At 32.9% G+C, this 17,911-nt stretch overlaps 1 protein-coding gene across 7 annotated transcripts in view; it reads right to left on the bottom strand.

Moving 5' to 3' along the window:
* LOC110996083 (nesprin-1) overlaps window positions 1-17,911 on the bottom strand; it is a 142,446-nt gene that overhangs the window by 97,666 nt on the left and 26,869 nt on the right. The window lies entirely within an intron of this gene.

A 17,911-nucleotide genomic window follows, 5' to 3' on the forward strand; every position in this document is an offset into this window, starting at 1 on the left:
CTATTTAGCAAAATTCAAACAAAAAAAAAATATCTTATCAATTACGTCTTTATTTTACCATACAGGGTTTTCACAATACAAACACATCATTCAACAGAACAACTGTGCGAAACAATTGTGACGTCACAAAAGGCGCCAAATAAACCAATGTCACGCCAACCATTGCCAGCAACAGATAAAAATAGATTCAAATATAGCTGCCATAGTTTATACAAACATTGGATAGTAGAAATATTTTGTTTTTTACTTCTTTGTGGAGAGCTTTGCTTTTTTTATATTCAATAATATTTGCCTACAGATATATTATTCATACATAAACAAATTAAAATCTGTAGATATTGATCTAAGAGCAGTGACTGGCTGAGGTAAATAAGAGGTAGAATCGTTTTGCAACGTGCAAGAGTGTGTACAAATTTCCCAAAACGTTGTATACCCGCTTTGTTTTTCTGATAAACTATAAGTTTTAATCAGACGATTACCATGTGGAGGTCGTAAAAAGTTATAGGAAAACAAAAATATTAAAAGGTAAACGAGGGTGTGTATTTAGGAGAAATTTTTTATCTATAAAATAATCAATCGTTTCATTCAAATACATAATAATAATATTGTATATAGGTTTAAAGAACAAGAGCCGTATTGGCTTAGTGGCTTCAGGGCGCGACTGTGATCTCTGAGGTCGAAGGTTTCGATTCCCGGCTGTGCACCAATGGACTTACTTCCTAGAACGGTGAAGGAAACGGCTTGCCTTTGACCTAAAAAGCCGACGACGTGTATCTGGTACAGGAGGCTGATTACCTACTTGCCTATTAGTTTGACAAATGATCATGAAATAGATACAAAAATGAGGCCTAGACCTAAAAAAAGTATGAAGCGCTAATGACTAATTTTATTGGGAAACTTGTACGGCTTAGGCACTGAGATAAGTAAAGAAAATAAACTCTCTGTCGTAGAAATGAGTTAATTAGTGTAGAACGTCAGAACAAGATTACAAGTATGTAAGCCAGTTACGATATTATTTTTAGTTATGCACACCATTTTGTTTGCTCTACTTACACAAAGTATTCTTCTAACCTACATAAAACTAAGTATAAATTCTGAGTAGACTTCGGGTTGAAATCTAAATCCCGTTCGTCAAAAATGTATTAGGATTTGGCATACGGGAGGTTCTTTTCTGATAATGCTATCGCGTGGTTAAAAAACACAACATTGAAGATCGTTGTTCGGAGTTAATAAGTAAGGGCGCTGTTAGACAATTCCATTTGTCCCACAGTGAATTTTGTCGTTTAAGGATAGTGTTTGTAAGAACTGTACACGTATGTTAAGGTGTGACTGGCCAGATCAAGTCTGCCATAGGAGGTTCACTCAATGAGTACAGGAGGATGACCTCTAACAGGCAACGATGGCGGAACATCGTAAAGCGCATCACATCTGTCCCTTCTATTGCCACTACTTACATAGCGATCACGACCGCTCTGTCTAGAGTGTACCGGATAAGAAGATATAGTATGTATGTATGTTTCAGTTCTGGGGTCACCGGTACTATGTACCAGGTATCTCTAATCAGCGCCTGTGCATTTCTCTAATAATTAAACATGTTAAACATATAATTATTGAAAATTTTAATTTATATAGTGTTATTGCATTTCTTGTCTTTTGTCACGTAAACAATATAATATCTGTGTTGTCTATTTAAAACGTAGGTGAGGTTACTACAAGAGTGCCAGCTAAAGAACTACTTTAACTGTATGTACTAATGTATTTAGTCGCTAGATCGACTACAAAAACTCACTATTTGAAAAGTAAGCGGCAAATTCCTTCAAGAAAAGTGCGTACCAATTTTTAAAAGGCAATGTGTGTGTCCTTTGGGCGGTGATATTACTAAACATCCGATGAGCCCCATTATATTTCATAAATAAATCTATGTTTATTACACACTAGTAACTAATATTTTGGATGCGGTCTTCGTCAAACTGTCTTAACCAAGGTTACGGTAATTTAATATGGAAAGTGTATTGCTATACCATTACCCTTGAATCTAGTTTTTTAATGATAATCTTTAAGGTTATCTATTAAGTTTATGATTCTTTGTTAATATTGGTCCACCGTGACATCCGACAGAGTGAAAGCTCCCTCCAACTTCTTCCATTTGTCTCTCATCTTCGCTACAATCACTCGCGGTATCTCTTTTATTTCAATGACTGATAACCCGCAATAATTTTTGTTATCATCAACCGAACCTAGAACCAGATATGGATTATGGCATACATATGCAAGCTACTAAGCTGAATAATATTATAATTACCACGAAATATTACTGTGTTCCAAGATTAATGAAACAAAAATCTTATACGTTACAAAGGAATTTGAATAAATGTAACGATAAAATCATCGTTAAATCATCTGTGACAGTTGGCAGCCCTGTCGGCGCAGGCGCACTGTGTGACACAGAAACACACAACATTGTATATTGATGCCAAGGTCGGCCGTGAACTCCTAAACATCAAAACTTCGCTTTCAACCGGTCACCGCCGAATTAATATAGCGTTACGTAAGCTTGTCATTTTTTATTTTATTATTTAATGACTTATAATTTAAGTGATTTTATCATACAATGAACTGTTAAATAATATATGTATATATAACAGAATAAATAAATCAGTAGCGCTACGACCTGTTACGGTGTGGGCCTCAGATTTCTGTATCTGTATATCATGATTTTGTGTTAATCTATATATCCGTCTCCTGTGCCTGATGCACGACACATGTGACATGACTGTAAGGCAAGTTGATTGGTTTCCTCACATTGTTATTCATCATCGTTCCAGCGAATGTAAAATGCGCACATAGAAAAAATCGAATCTACAACCTCAAGGATGGCGTCGCGCGTTACAGCCACTAGGATAACGCTACCGCTAAATAACACATTTTATGTTAACCCTTCTATAACAGACGTACTGTAATAGAAATTTTCGATATATTCTTACTCATAAGAAATTCTTTTTCGTAAGTTAATATAAAAATTCAACGTTGATAAATTAAAAACGTTTACTGTAAGATAAATTTATCGAACCTTAACCAAGACACAGGCAAAAAATATAATTTATGGCGTCTAGAATACGTATTAGTCGAAACCTCCAAAGGCTCGTGATTATTTATAGATCATTCATCAAAGCCGCAGTGACCTTCATTTGTACCTGAGGAAATCATAGAACTAATCGATTTAACTCGCGTTTAATGTAGAGTTATACTTGTTATAAATATATATAGGAAAAATTTATGCATTTTTTTTTTGATCGTACAGTGGAAGAGATAAGAAATCAGCAGATCTTCAACCCGAAAATCTAAAGTGTAGAAATAATCTGTGTAGAAGAAAAGTTTACTTAAAAAAAATTGTAAACTTCCTAAATATCTTCCTAATATTATATAGCATATAATTATAATTAAAAATCTTAAAACGAAACATTTCCAGAGAATTATAAATGTTGAATAACTCCATAATATTATATTCCGCGAAGTAATTCTAAGTTAACACCAAATATAGAGAAGAAACCATATTACTACAATGAAAGTGTTTTAATTATCGTCTGTTATTGTGGTCGAGTTATACACCCTATAAGGATACAGAGATTGGGTCAAAGTCGGAGCCACGATTTTGATGTAATTTTGTAGAGAGGTAAACATACTAATATTATTAAATGAGGTTTTTGTTGGTTTAGTTAGAGATGCTATAGACCAGAGTGAAGATATTTGTGTTAATAAAGGCTTTCACAGATACAGTATAACTATCGAAATCTCAGGGCACAGAGTTTTACGGTACAAACATTGAAATGTAAACAAAGATAATGTCATACTTTACAATAAATATTGATAAGTCTGCAAATAATTAAATATCACAGAATTTATTTACGACGCATCAGAATAATAATGATTGCGCAAGAAATGATGAGTACAGTAACATAAAATGCGCATAAAAACGTATACTTTGTAATAATCTGTATTATGTATAAATGTAGTTATGTAGTCTCTGGTTAAACGTTTGTTTTGTCAGAGTTGACTCTGTGTTCATGATATGATCTGTGGTATTGGCGCCAAAAAATCGTAGGGGTCAATTGACAAATCATAAGTTTTTTAAATAATTGTGTAATTTTAACAAATTTGAATACACTCTATGAACTGAATTGTACCTAAAAAAATATGGTTTTCTGTATGAAACGTTTGACGTCTGACACCAGTGTTCGTAAACTCTTCAAGAGCCTAATTTACGTTCTACAAAAGAAGGAAATAATTGTCTTTGAAAAAAAAACATAATTGAAAAATTATAATAATAAAATGGTAAGGTGCCTTTTAAAATCATGAAATATATTTACATATTTACTGATTGTGCTTTGTACATATTATGATACCAATGAGCTAAACCACAAACACACAACAGTGTACGTCATACATGGATCAATCACTGCCTAATCTTATATCTTTAAACGAGCAATTCTTGTATATATATATATATATATAATATATATATATATATATATATATTTGGAATCTCGGGATCGGCTCCAACGATTTTCATGAAATTTAGTATACGGGGGGTTTCGGGGGCGATAAATCGATATAGGATAGAAAATAACAAAAAGGTGGTGTTTGAGTAGTCCCGATAAAGATAATAACATTAATTGTTAATATATTAATATTATAATAAAATTATATAAAATAATTTGTTTAACGTGACAATATTCATTGCATAGTATTTTGACCACATAACTGCATTTTCAAATAACATAAAAATAGTAAATATGTCAATTAGATGAATTCTAAAATCTTCTAAATATGGCCTCCAAAGACTCGATCGCGCGATGAAGGAAGTGAGAAATCTATCAAGACACAGAAATCCACATAAGCGTCAGAAGAACAGTTTTCTTATTAAAGAAAAGAGAAGTCTTCTTAAATATCTGTCTAGTCAAAAATAACTAATGAAAATTTTCCAGAAAATTATGATAAAACTTCATTTAGTATAAGATAGATGTAGACATCACGAGGTTTTCTGCAATCTAGCCAAATATGGCCCCCAACCAAATAAATTATCCAAGATTAAATATGTTATGCTATTGATTTTGACACGGTGCATCGTGGCCGGTACCCAGCCAGACGGATAATAACAAAGCCACAATATTTAAGCGCATTTCAAAATCAAGGTCGCCATTCGCACCGTGTAATATTTCATCACTCAAATGACAGGTTCGTTTAGTGGCGGATTCGTCGTTAAATATAATATGAAGACTTCAGTCGCCAGTCATATAACTATTATTTGTTTTCGTAGCCCGGTTGACCAAAGCTAATAGTCAATCAAATGTCGTCTTGATTTGTTTTTTATTGAAACTGTTTAGTTTATTATTAAATAAGACTTTGTGCAATTAATGCGTTTTTTTAGAACAGGGGGCAAACATGCAAAAGGCTTAGCTGGTGTTTAGTGATACCGCCGCTCATGGACACACTTCAATGCCAGAGTGCTTGCTAGTGCGTTGCCGGTCTTTTAAGATTTAGTACGCTCTTTTCTTAAAGGACCCTAAGTGGCACGCTCTTTAGTTACAAAAATGTATTTATTTATATTCACAACTAGGTATCTAAACAGAATCACTAATGCGATTATTATTAAAGCCTCTGAATAACAATATTTTATTCAAATCAAATTAGATCTTATATATGACATCTCCATGTCATGGTATTAATATAACTCTCTCTCTTTTATGACGTGCAAAGCGGGTATAAAGTTAACGTGTGTGAAGCCGTAATTAATAGCTGGTATATAGAAATTTAAATATAGATATGAAAATACCTGTATTCCTTAGATTAGATTCTTTAGATTGAAAATTACCTATAAGAAGTGAACTGACGTTTCATTTAAATTGTTTGTTGGTCTGTGGAAAAGACGCTAGTTTAGCCTTGTCATTTGAATATTAATTAGAAGAGGTTTTGACATTGTGGATTTAAAAGGAATTAGATTAATGTAATTATATTAGTCTGAAGAATATATAACATCTTGCATTGTAAAACATATCAATGCGTTAAATTCCGTTTCATTAAAGTCGCGATTTCACAGAACAGACGTGCGATAACTGCTAAAATAAACGAAAACATAATGCTATTTTTGTTCATGACAGTCCGACTGAGATCATTTCTTACGTAATATACAATAAATATGAGCGTATTATCAACATTATAGTATTATATCTACCTGTGGCTACGTTGCATTTTGAGTATAATCCAGGGAGTTTGACTTGCAAAATTCATAGTCAACTTCAGTGGGCAGCTGGGGGTCTAGTCAAGACGGCTTAACAGTAGTGTATGTAGAAAGTCGAAAACTAAATTTGTATGAAAATTACAGCTAGTATCGACAGTTGGTACCAACTACTAGCTGTCATTTTCATACAAATTTAGTTTTCGACTGTGTGTGTATTAAACAAAGATCTTAGAAGTTTTTCTATTTCTTTTATTTTCTCGCATTAGTCTTGTTCTCTAAGCAAACATTTGTAAAGCGCTCTAAAGAAAATATTCACCTTTTGGTACAGAAGAACAAAGTTTTAGTCCTATAGTAAAATATAAATTCTACGAATGACACAATTGTATTGTTGCCAAAACCACGTCCTCGCCGGAAAGTGTTAATATGTGTGTACTAAACAAAGATCTTAGAAGTTTTTCTGTTTCTTTCATTTTCCCGCTTTAGTCTTGTTCTCTAAACATAAATTTGTAAAGCGCTCTAAAGAAAATATTCACCTCTTTGTGCTGAAGAACAAAGTTTTAGTCTTATAGTATAACATAAATTCTACTATATTTCTAGCTAGTGTAAAATGCAAGAAAAAATAAGTAACACAACCTAACGTTTGCCACCAAACTCTCCTTTATCTTATTTGGATTCCTGCTCAAACGAGTCTAGATTTACAGTGATTACGCGAAATTGAACTTTATAACAACCTCGTTGGGTCTATTTTTCAGAAAAGTACGTAGTCTTTTTATGGATGGCGGTTCACATTCTCAGTACTGAATTAATTTATTGCTAAAAGGCCAGCGAGCTGAGTATTCGTATGCTGACTTCATCGGTGGCTTTGGAACCTGATTAGAAACGTTATGATCCTTGAACATTGCTGATGTTATATGATAAACTAATATATTATTATATTAATGATATTTAAGCGAGGAATGTATGGAATATTAGCAAGTAAATTTGTTTAATAATATAATATTAGTGAATAGATGTTTCAAATGTATATTAACATTATTTATCTCGTAAAAACAAAGGAAGGATGATGTTTACTTTCATAATATCCAACTAAATTTTAGCAATCATGTTGAGGATATTCGTTGAACATGTTTATCTATATATATAAAAATCAATTGCTGTTCGTTAGTCTCGCTAAAACTCGAGAACGGCTGAACGGATCTATCTTATCTTGGTCTTGAATTATTCGTGGAGGTCTAGGGAAGGTTTAAAAGGTGAGAAAAATTCGAATAATTGCCGGGAAAATCCTCAAAACAGCATTTTTCTATTTCCCATACAAACGTTTTCTAAATAAAATGGAGAGTCAATTTGTAATTTATTTCCGCTGCATAAAGTTCAAATTCGCGTGCGCGTTGGAGGACCTAATATCGCGTTCTGAAACTCAACAAAAGTGAAAGTGAATCGCGAACGCGACAAAATTGCATAGTCTCAAAATACATAGTACATAAATAAACACAATTTTAGTTAACTTAAGTTGTTACTCTGTCCGATTATTTTTTTAATAAGACTATATAGAAATCGAAAGATAAATCAATAATAATAAAGACAAATTAAATTATAAATCTTAAGTTAAATTCTGAACGCAATCTCAATATGTATTTGACATTAGATTTGACAACCAACTGATATGTCATTCCATCCTGTCGCATTTCAGAGCACGGAAAAAATTATATTATCGTTATATCTATCTTTGTGGCTACGTGCGCGAGAACTTTCTTTACTTTGGTGATCCTTTGTGATAGTGACATTCCAAGTAATGTGTTCTTTTTTGTGATAGTGACACTTTACTGCTAAATGAGCGGGAAATTTTCTCACTTTGATTAATTACAATTTACGATGCCGAGGAGAAGACGAAACACCAATTTGCAACATCGCCAAAAATAGCGCAATGGCCAAGATCCTACAGGTATGCAAATTAATTGTTTGGGATGAATGCACAATGGCCCATAAGAGGTCACTGGAGGCACTGGACAGAACGTTGAAAGATCTTCGTGACAACCAAAATATTTTCGGTGGGGCCATGATTCTGTTGTCAGGTGATTTTCGTCAGACTCTTCCAGTTATTCCCCGATCAACTGTTGCTGATGAACTAAATGCATGCCTAAAATCATCAAATTTGTGGCAGTACGTAAAGACACTCCACTTAACAACTAACATGCGAGTATTTTTGCAACAGGATGAAACAAGATGAAAATGTGTTTGCGAAGCAGTTGTTAGACATTGGAAATAATAAAGTTGCAGTGGACACCTCGACCGGATTCATCACATTACCTACAGATTTCTGTCACATCACAGACTCAAAAGTGGAGCTTATTCAGCGAGTTTTCCCAGATATAGCGCAAAAGTTCAATAACCATAATTGGCTGGGTGAACGAGCAATATTAGCAGCGAAAAATAATGATGTAGAGGATCTTAATGCGACCATTCAGAATTTTCTTCCAGGACAGTTGGTTTCCTTCAAATCAGTCGACACCGTAATGAACCAGGTTGACGTAATCAACTATCCCACTGAGTTTTTAAATTCACTGGAATTGCCTGGATTACCACCTCACAATTTGCAGTTAAAAGTAGGATCAGTTGTCATCATGCTGCGTAACGTTAATCAACCTCGACTATGCAATGGAACAAGACTGGCTGTGAAAAGACTGATGAGTAACGTCATTGAGGCGACAATCATAAAAGGAAAATACAAAGGAGAGGATGTCTTGATCCCGCGGATACCGATGATTCCAACGGACTTACCATTCGATTTTAAACGCTTACAATTTCCAGTACGTCTGGCCTTTGCGATGACCATAAATAAATCGCAAGGACAGTCTTTAGAAGTTTGTGGAATCAACTTGGAGTTTCCCTGTTTCGCGCATGGACAATTATACGTCGCGTGTTCGCGCGTCGGAAAACCGTCTTCTTTGTTTATTTACGCACCACAAAACAAAACAAAAAATATAGTTTATGAGAAAGCTTTAAATTAATTAACAGACTGTATTTTCACAGTGTGTGTCTGTGAATATCAAATTTAAACCTTATAAATAAATAGCCAGTATTTCAGGAAAACTCTGATTTCTAAGTAAGCAACATGATGTATCGAAAATAATAATAAAACTTCATGCTTTATTCAATAAATGCTTTTTCATTAATAATTATTTTGTTTGTTTTAAAATCATTTTATACAAAAGATTAGGTCTTTTATTTATCGATGAGGCAGTACGAAGTCTGCCGGGTCAGCTAGTGTACCATAAAAGGGGATTCTCGGCGAGGGGCCCAGGTAGACAGGAAGCAAGTTGTCAAAAAGCTTGCTAACTTATTTATTAATACTTCGTTGCTATAACATATAAACTTGACAAAATTTAATGAAAAAAGTTCAACTGGCAGCCTTATCGCCTTCCAGCAATCTCTTCCAGGCAATCACTGTTGAAAAAAAAAGAAAGAAAATTGAACTTGAACTTCAACAGCTATATATAAATACAAGTTTATTATTTATTACTAGCTGACCCGGCAGACTTCGTACTGCCTCATCGATAAATAAAAGACCTAATCTTTTGTATAAAATGATTTTAAAACAAACAAAATAATTATTAATGAAAAAGCATTTATTGAATAAAGCATGAAGTTTTATTATTATTTTCGATACATCATGTTGCTTACTTAGAAATCAGAGTTTTCCTGAAATACTGGCTATTTATTTATAAGGTTTAAATTTGATATTCACAGACACACACTGTGAAAATACAGTCTGTTAATTAATTTAAAGCTTTCTCATAAACTATATTTTTTGTTTTGTTTTGTGGTGCGTAAATAAACAAAGAAGACGGTTTTCCGACGCGCGAACACGCGACGTATAATTGTCCATGCGCGAAACAGGGAAACTCCAAGTTGATTCCACAAACTTCTAAAGACTGTCCTTGCGATTTATTTATGGTCATCGCAAAGGCCAGACGTACTGGAAATTGTAAGCGTTTAAAATCGAATGGTAAGTCCGTTGGAATCATCGGTATCCGCGGGATCAAGACATCCTCTCCTTTGTATTTTCCTTTTATGATTGTCGCCTCAATGACGTTACTCATCAGTCTTTTCACAGCCAGTCTTGTTCCATTGCATAGTCGAGGTTGATTAACGTTACGCAGCATGATGACAACTGATCCTACTTTTAACTGCAAATTGTGAGGTGGTAATCCAGGCAATTCCAGTGAATTTAAAAACTCAGTGGGATAGTTGATTACGTCAACCTGGTTCATTACGGTGTCGACTGATTTGAAGGAAACCAACTGTCCTGGAAGAAAATTCTGAATGGTCGCATTAAGATCCTCTACATCATTATTTTTCGCTGCTAATATTGCTCGTTCACCCAGCCAATTATGGTTATTGAACTTTTGCGCTATATCTGGGAAAACTCGCTGAATAAGCTCCACTTTTGAGTCTGTGATGTGACAGAAATCTGTAGGTAATGTGATGAATCCGGTCGAGGTGTCCACTGCAACTTTATTATTTCCAATGTCTAACAACTGCTTCGCAAACACATTTTCATCTTGTTTCATCCTGTTGCAAAAATACTCGCATGTTAGTTGTTAAGTGGAGTGTCTTTACGTACTGCCACAAATTTGATGATTTTAGGCATGCATTTAGTTCATCAGCAACAGTTGATCGGGGAATAACTGGAAGAGTCTGACGAAAATCACCTGACAACAGAATCATGGCCCCACCGAAAATATTTTGGTTGTCACGAAGATCTTTCAACGTTCTGTCCAGTGCCTCCAGTGACCTCTTATGGGCCATTGTGCATTCATCCCAAACAATTAATTTGCATACCTGTAGGATCTTGGCCATTGCGCTATTTTTGGCGATGTTGCAAATTGGTGTTTCGTCTTCTCCTCGGCATCGTAAATTGTAATTAATCAAAGTGAGAAAATTTCCCGCTCATTTAGCAGTAAAGTGTCACTATCACAAAAAAGAACACATTACTTGGAATGTCACTATCACAAAGGATCACCAAAGTAAAGAAAGTTCTCGCGCACGTAGCCACAAAGATAGATATAACGATAATATAATTTTTTCCGTGCTCTGAAATGCGACAGGATGGAATGACATATCAGTTGGTTGTCAAATCTAATGTCAAATACATATTGAGATTGCGTTCAGAATTTAACTTAAGATTTATAATTTAATTTGTCTTTATTATTATTGATTTATCTTTCGATTTCTATATAGTCTTATTAAAAAAATAATCGGACAGAGTAACAACTTAAGTTAACTAAAATTGTGTTTATTTATGTACTATGTATTTTGAGACTATGCAATTTTGTCGCGTTCGCGATTCACTTTCACTTTTGTTGAGTTTCAGAACGCGATATTAGGTCCTCCAACGCGCACGCGAATTTGAACTTTATGCAGCGGAAATAAATTACAAATTGACTCTCCATTTTATTTAGAAAACGTTTGTATGGGAAATAGAAAAATGCTGTTTTGAGGATTTTCCCGGCAATTATTCGAATTTTTCTCACCTTTTAAACCTTCCCTAGACCTCCACGAATAATTCAAGACCAAGATAAGATAGATCCGTTCAGCCGTTCTCGAGTTTTAGCGAGACTAACGAACAGCAATTGATTTTTATATATATAGATTACGTTTTGAACAGCAGCTGTATTCAGTTAGTGTAGTAGTTTTATTACACTAAATGACAAAAATATAATTAATTGTCATTGGATTGGATTGTTACAACTTATGGCAATGACAAAGCATATGGTTCCTATGCGATATTCAGTGATAAGAACATTTTTATAGATTCTTAAACTTTATATTACTAAAGTAAGTGCATATATTGGCAATATGCATTATTAGAACAATATTTCAAGAATTTCGATTAAAATTCCTCAAAGATGGCGCCATTAACAAACCAATTAACTCGTAAAATCTTTTTAAGATTATCTGTGAGAGTGATCCTTAAAAGGCAAAGTCTATAGAACTGGTAATTGCTTTGGGTCAATAGTCATTTAGAAGTCATTTTAATCACTTTTCGTAAAACTTTTAGAGAAGCATAACTTTAATGGCACATTTTAAAACTAAGATCGTAAATACAAATGAAAGTAAAAATATATATTTTCTTCAGCTCAGCAACATAACTCTTTCGCTACAAGATTATCGTTCATTTGTTAAAAAAAAGATTTTGCCAATTATTAAGTCAATTGTCATTTTTGGTGTCAGTTGCAAAATGTTTTATTTGCGAGAGAATTTTTAAAATTTCCGTAATGTGAACAAACACAATAATTGGGCACCATCTTTAAAAAAGCAAAACGTGACAGACACAGGCTATATACCGCTATCCGTACGTACTAAATATTAACAACAAGGGTTTATTTGACATCGTGAAAAATTGAGGTCGTGTATATAATTGGCAGGATGTGTTGTGATAAATGTAATTCTTGCAGCTTGCAAGGGGCTATCTTGTAGAATTTCGGATCTGCTTAAAAATGCCTGAATAAAACCGGGATTAGTTGTTAAATATGTTTTTAGCAGTCCAGTAATTCTTAACTATTCCGCTAGACTAGTGCCATCAAAAAAAATGTACGCAAATGATGTTCTATACCTGATGTTTCTTTACCGTCCATCTCAGATATGTATTAGTACTCTGTAACACGGATCGAGGCTTATGATATGAAATCGCAATGAGAACAGAGTAGACGGCGCCGGGTGTGTTTTTGAATTGTAAACTTAAGTGACGTTAATGTGATTTTTGACTTTAAGAAAAAAATGTAAATCTGTTATGATAGCCTCTATTTTCCTGAGATGACGTAATTTTACATACATAATTTAGCTCAAATGGAAATCAAGAAAATTTTGTTTTGGATGATAATTTGAATAACTGGTTCCGGCCAGTCGTGCGTCAAGGCCAAGGTTATATGCAGTCTAAAATTTAATGGCGTTTGAACAAATTGTTTTCCATAAATAAGTAGTTGAATATATGAATTAACAAACTTATAATATACTGTATACTAAACTTATATATACGTCCACTTTATACCTATTATAATAGTACGTACGTACGTATACATTTATTAATCAGTGTAACGTATTTATAGAACAGACAGTCTTGTCTACATATTAAAGAGTTAAAGTATACAAAACAAAATACGTCTCGGATTAGATGAGACAGATAAATTACCTTTGATAATCCGACTACAAATACATAAGTCATTTTTGTTATATTATTATCAAAAAAAACTTTTATGCCTATACAACTTTTTCTAAAAAAAAATGTTTATTATGGAACATAAGATAAAGGTATTTAAATTTGAATCTATAGGCATCCCTATAAATCGGCAAAGAAGACAGATGGTGTAGGCCGAGAGAAAAGCCGGCGTAAAAAACTCTCGATTCTCTTTAAAAAAATCAAATCATCAAAGAACACTTATTTGAAAACAAATATCCCAAATTAATTAGAGTTAGCCTTCTTTAATACATTTCTTAAATTTATTAAAAGGCAGAGATAAAAGAGCCTATTATTACTATAGGATTATCCAAATCCAGATAGAGAAGATAAACGTAATATGATATAAGCATTCGAAAAACGTAAACCAACCAATAGAAGGAAAAAACCATATTGACGTGTTTTCAAGCAAATTGAATATTACAATCGCTTCAAAGAAGATTGTTCGGTCACGTACCACGTTGACAATACCACATAAACTGCTAACAATATTTAATGTAACCTTTATGTATCTTCTCATATCATAATACTTTATTACATGCAACATAGTTTACTTTTATGAGTAAAGTTAATGCTTAAGTTAATATTAAAAATAACTTAAAAATTTAATTTAATAACACGGCGAAATCAGTGTTGGTAAGTGGATTCAGCTTGTGACTCTCATATCTGAGGTCGTAGGTTCGATCCCCGGCTGTGCACTAATGGAATTTCTATGTGCGCATTCGCTAGAACGGTGAAGGAAAATATTGTGAGGAAACCGCCGTGCAAAATTCCCAAAAAGTCGACGGCGTGCGTCATGCACAGAAGGCTGATCACCTGATAATAAAGATACAGAGCTCTGAGGCCCAGACCTCAAAATAAGGTTGAAGCTCCAATGATTTATTATTTTTTTAAACAATCATTTCCCGGAGAACAATCACGCTAGTTCGTAACAGATGTGTCAAAAATATTTAGTACTTAATTCCGACATTAATAATGTCAGTAAGCTGAAAATATACGATAAATAGCTACGCGATGCGTCGTCGTAAACAATATTAATTTTACATTATCCCTATAATAACGTTCGGCTAGATGTATCGAGCAGTGTTTACTTACAAATGAATGGAACATTTTGCTCCACGTCTGGCCTTTATAAAATATCAAACATGCTACTACGCTTAAGTAAATGTGCTTTTGGTATTATTAAATCTGTCAGAAGAAATTTAGCTGGAGATTTATTTTTAACGAAAAACCGGGTGTGTTTAAAAAAATAGGATTCCATGATTAGATCACAATATATATAGCTAATATCAGAAGTTAATCTCATATTTACATCGCGATTTGATGTCTAGATTACCTCAGTCTTGTTTTACAAGAAATTTGAATATTTTTAAATTAAAGAAAAAGTAAATATAGTACCAAACTTTTTCGTCTCAAAATTTTTCGCATCAATTTGCATAATCTGTACAATTTATGCAATATTATTAATACCTACTTGATATTTTCTAAAGATGGGCAAAGATTTAAACTCAAACTGAAAATAACCTAAGAACAACAAAGATGTTGAATTGATTCAAAATTTAAATTTAATAACAGTTACCACTGTTTTTAATCGTCAAGTTAAAGTGATACAAATTGAGGCAGAACAGTTATAAATATTTGAACTGGAGCAAATCATTCTTAAGACTTAGGATCATTTCAATGTTTGTCAAATTTATGAAAAAGTTTTACTGTTTCATTAACGTTTTAGAGAGTTTTGAATTTTTCTAATTTCGCGTTTATTATAAGTTCGTGGAGTTTGTTGTAAAAACGAATATAATTTCCATTTGAAGAGTGATTAATCTTTTGGAGCCTTCTAAGTCGTATACTTAGATTAGTTAATTTTTAAATTAATGTACTTCATGTTATTAATTTAAAGTAACTTAAATCCCATAACATTATTTTTTCATTGCTATTTGCTGGTTAAAATTGCTAAGTAATTTTAACGATATGATTTTTTACGTCTTATATACGGTACTTTGTAACATAGCATTAATACAATACCGATATTTAGTAACAACATAATATGAAAAGATATTTAAAACTGTTGTCTAAGTGTTAGATGAAGTAGACATAATGATGATGAATAGTCCAAAACATAAAATTCGTATATTTCTAAATATTTTTATAATTTTATTGTAATAACATGTTACAATTATTAATTGTGCAATTAACACATTAAAGAGAGTTGTTTACAAATTTTTTATCATCGTGATCCGGTCTTGACCTGCATGAGATAACGCTATGACATCACCTGCATAGCTATTTTTATTAAATCAGCTTTATTTAATTCAAATTTTCCATGAAAAGTAAGTGCGAGGAATTATTTTCATTGGTAAATATCTTACAATTTAAAAGCTTATACATTATTACTATAATAACGTCTTTAACGGAATAATAACTATAATTCTCGCTGAACCTCCTGTATATTAATGAAAATTACATATAAACTATTCAACATAGTACAACACTATATATAGTTATCCAAGAAACATTACACGCAATAAATACATCAATGTCTCCGTAAATAAAAGAAAAAGTTAATCGTCAGCCATATAAGTGATAAAAAAACAAAATGGTAACTTAAATAAGCATGACCGACTCACCGCATGAATGACATCACTCTTATTACGCATAGAATGGTTGTGAGAGTTTAATGCGTCTGTAAGGTCACTTAACTAATACAATTATAATGCTATAAAGATCTCATGGTTGTGCCCCGGGTGGGGCCGAAAATGTTTTTTTTTTTTTTTTTAATTTTTTTTATCCATCTACAGTCAGCCAGGCAATCAGGTAATTAGGGAATACAAATCCATTTTTTTAATATAGCGATTTACTAATGACAGGACTTCGGGTTCTCAAAACTTTTTACCCAGATTGTAGTTTTTAAAAATTGTAAGAAAATATTCACTGTATTAGTAATGCGCACATATGGTGATCGACAAATTAGAACGGGCAGTTTCAGGGTTGAGAAACGCACGCACTAGAGTCTAGTAGGCATTACTCAAAAGATAACTTTAATATTATATAACTAAAGTAATTGGAAGTTATCATAAAATATTACACCTTCTTTACCTTTTCTGATCGTTGTTAATAGTAATAAAAACATTATATAAATAAGTGGTGACAAATATTCATCTATCGCTTGCTCCTTCTGCCAGGGCATGTGTTGGTAACTAGACAATTGGTCATGGTACATGTTTCAAACATTATTGTTTGAGAAAACGTAGGTTTAATGATTTATGTATGAGTGAATAGGTGCGTATGAATGTATTTAAGAGTGTTTTTATAAGCGTGGACCTGTGTTAGTTTTTGGAACCTCAGAGGCATGCCAAGATATGTAGTAACACTTCTGTAGATACAAAATCCAATTCGGCAAGCGTAATTTTTATGTGATTTTTTTAGCTTTTATCCGGATAGTTTGACTATCCCAGAAACCATAGACTGGGAACTTTTAATTTAATGCATAAAATGTAAAATATTCTACGTTAATAGTTGGGACGATCACTCCTATGTATTTATTAATTATTTTTTCTTTTTCCTTACATAAAAAGTTAATAGAATCGATGTATGACATCATTGCTAATTGTTCCGATGTCACGACGTGATCGCTATTTCTGTAAGCGGATAGTAAACCTGTCCGGAAAAATTTGCATTTTGTAGCAGGCTTATCATTTTTATTGGAATTCGTGTGACCACAGGTAGCCTCGGTAATACACATACAGTCGGAAGAAATAAAATATCGTATTATCATTTAAATATTTGTGGCCTTATTGCAACGGAATTCAACATAGTTTAATATCCAGAACGTAACCATGGCAACGAAACTTTAACGAAGTTTTTCACCAGCTTTGTCGATTACAGCTAACATGAACGCAAAAAAAATGCTCAAGTGTAGGCAAACACATTGTTTCTTTTTCAGTTCGATATGTATACATATGTGTGACTATCCATATTTTCTTTCCAAGTCCTTGACTTTCGTAAAAGTTTCTTGCTAAACAAAACAGATTATCAAAACTAGTGCGTAACGAATTGTGTTAGAAGGCTACAGTGTCAATAAAGTATCAAGTTATGGATGTAAATAACAAAAAGAATAAATCGAATTCAATAAAAAATACTTTTATCTTCCTACTGAGATTAAATACGGCATTTTTTTAAATAACAAATCTTTTGTTCCTCATCAGAATATACTTCAACGTAATTCTTGTAATGTGGTATGCGAAAACTAAACACGTGCCATCAAAGGCTTGAACAATTCACTATTTGTCAACAAAACGTTTTTGCGAAATGGCTTGACTTGAATATATGATAAGGTGGATACAGAATAAATTTGCAGCAAACATCCAAAACAGGTCGAGTCACTTTACGCTTAATTATTCGAGATAAGCATTTATTGTATATTTAAATTATCAGGATTT

Source organism: Pieris rapae, chromosome 10 (assembly GCF_905147795.1).
Source record: "Pieris rapae chromosome 10, ilPieRapa1.1, whole genome shotgun sequence".
NCBI classification, from domain to species: domain Eukaryota; kingdom Metazoa; phylum Arthropoda; class Insecta; order Lepidoptera; family Pieridae; genus Pieris; species Pieris rapae.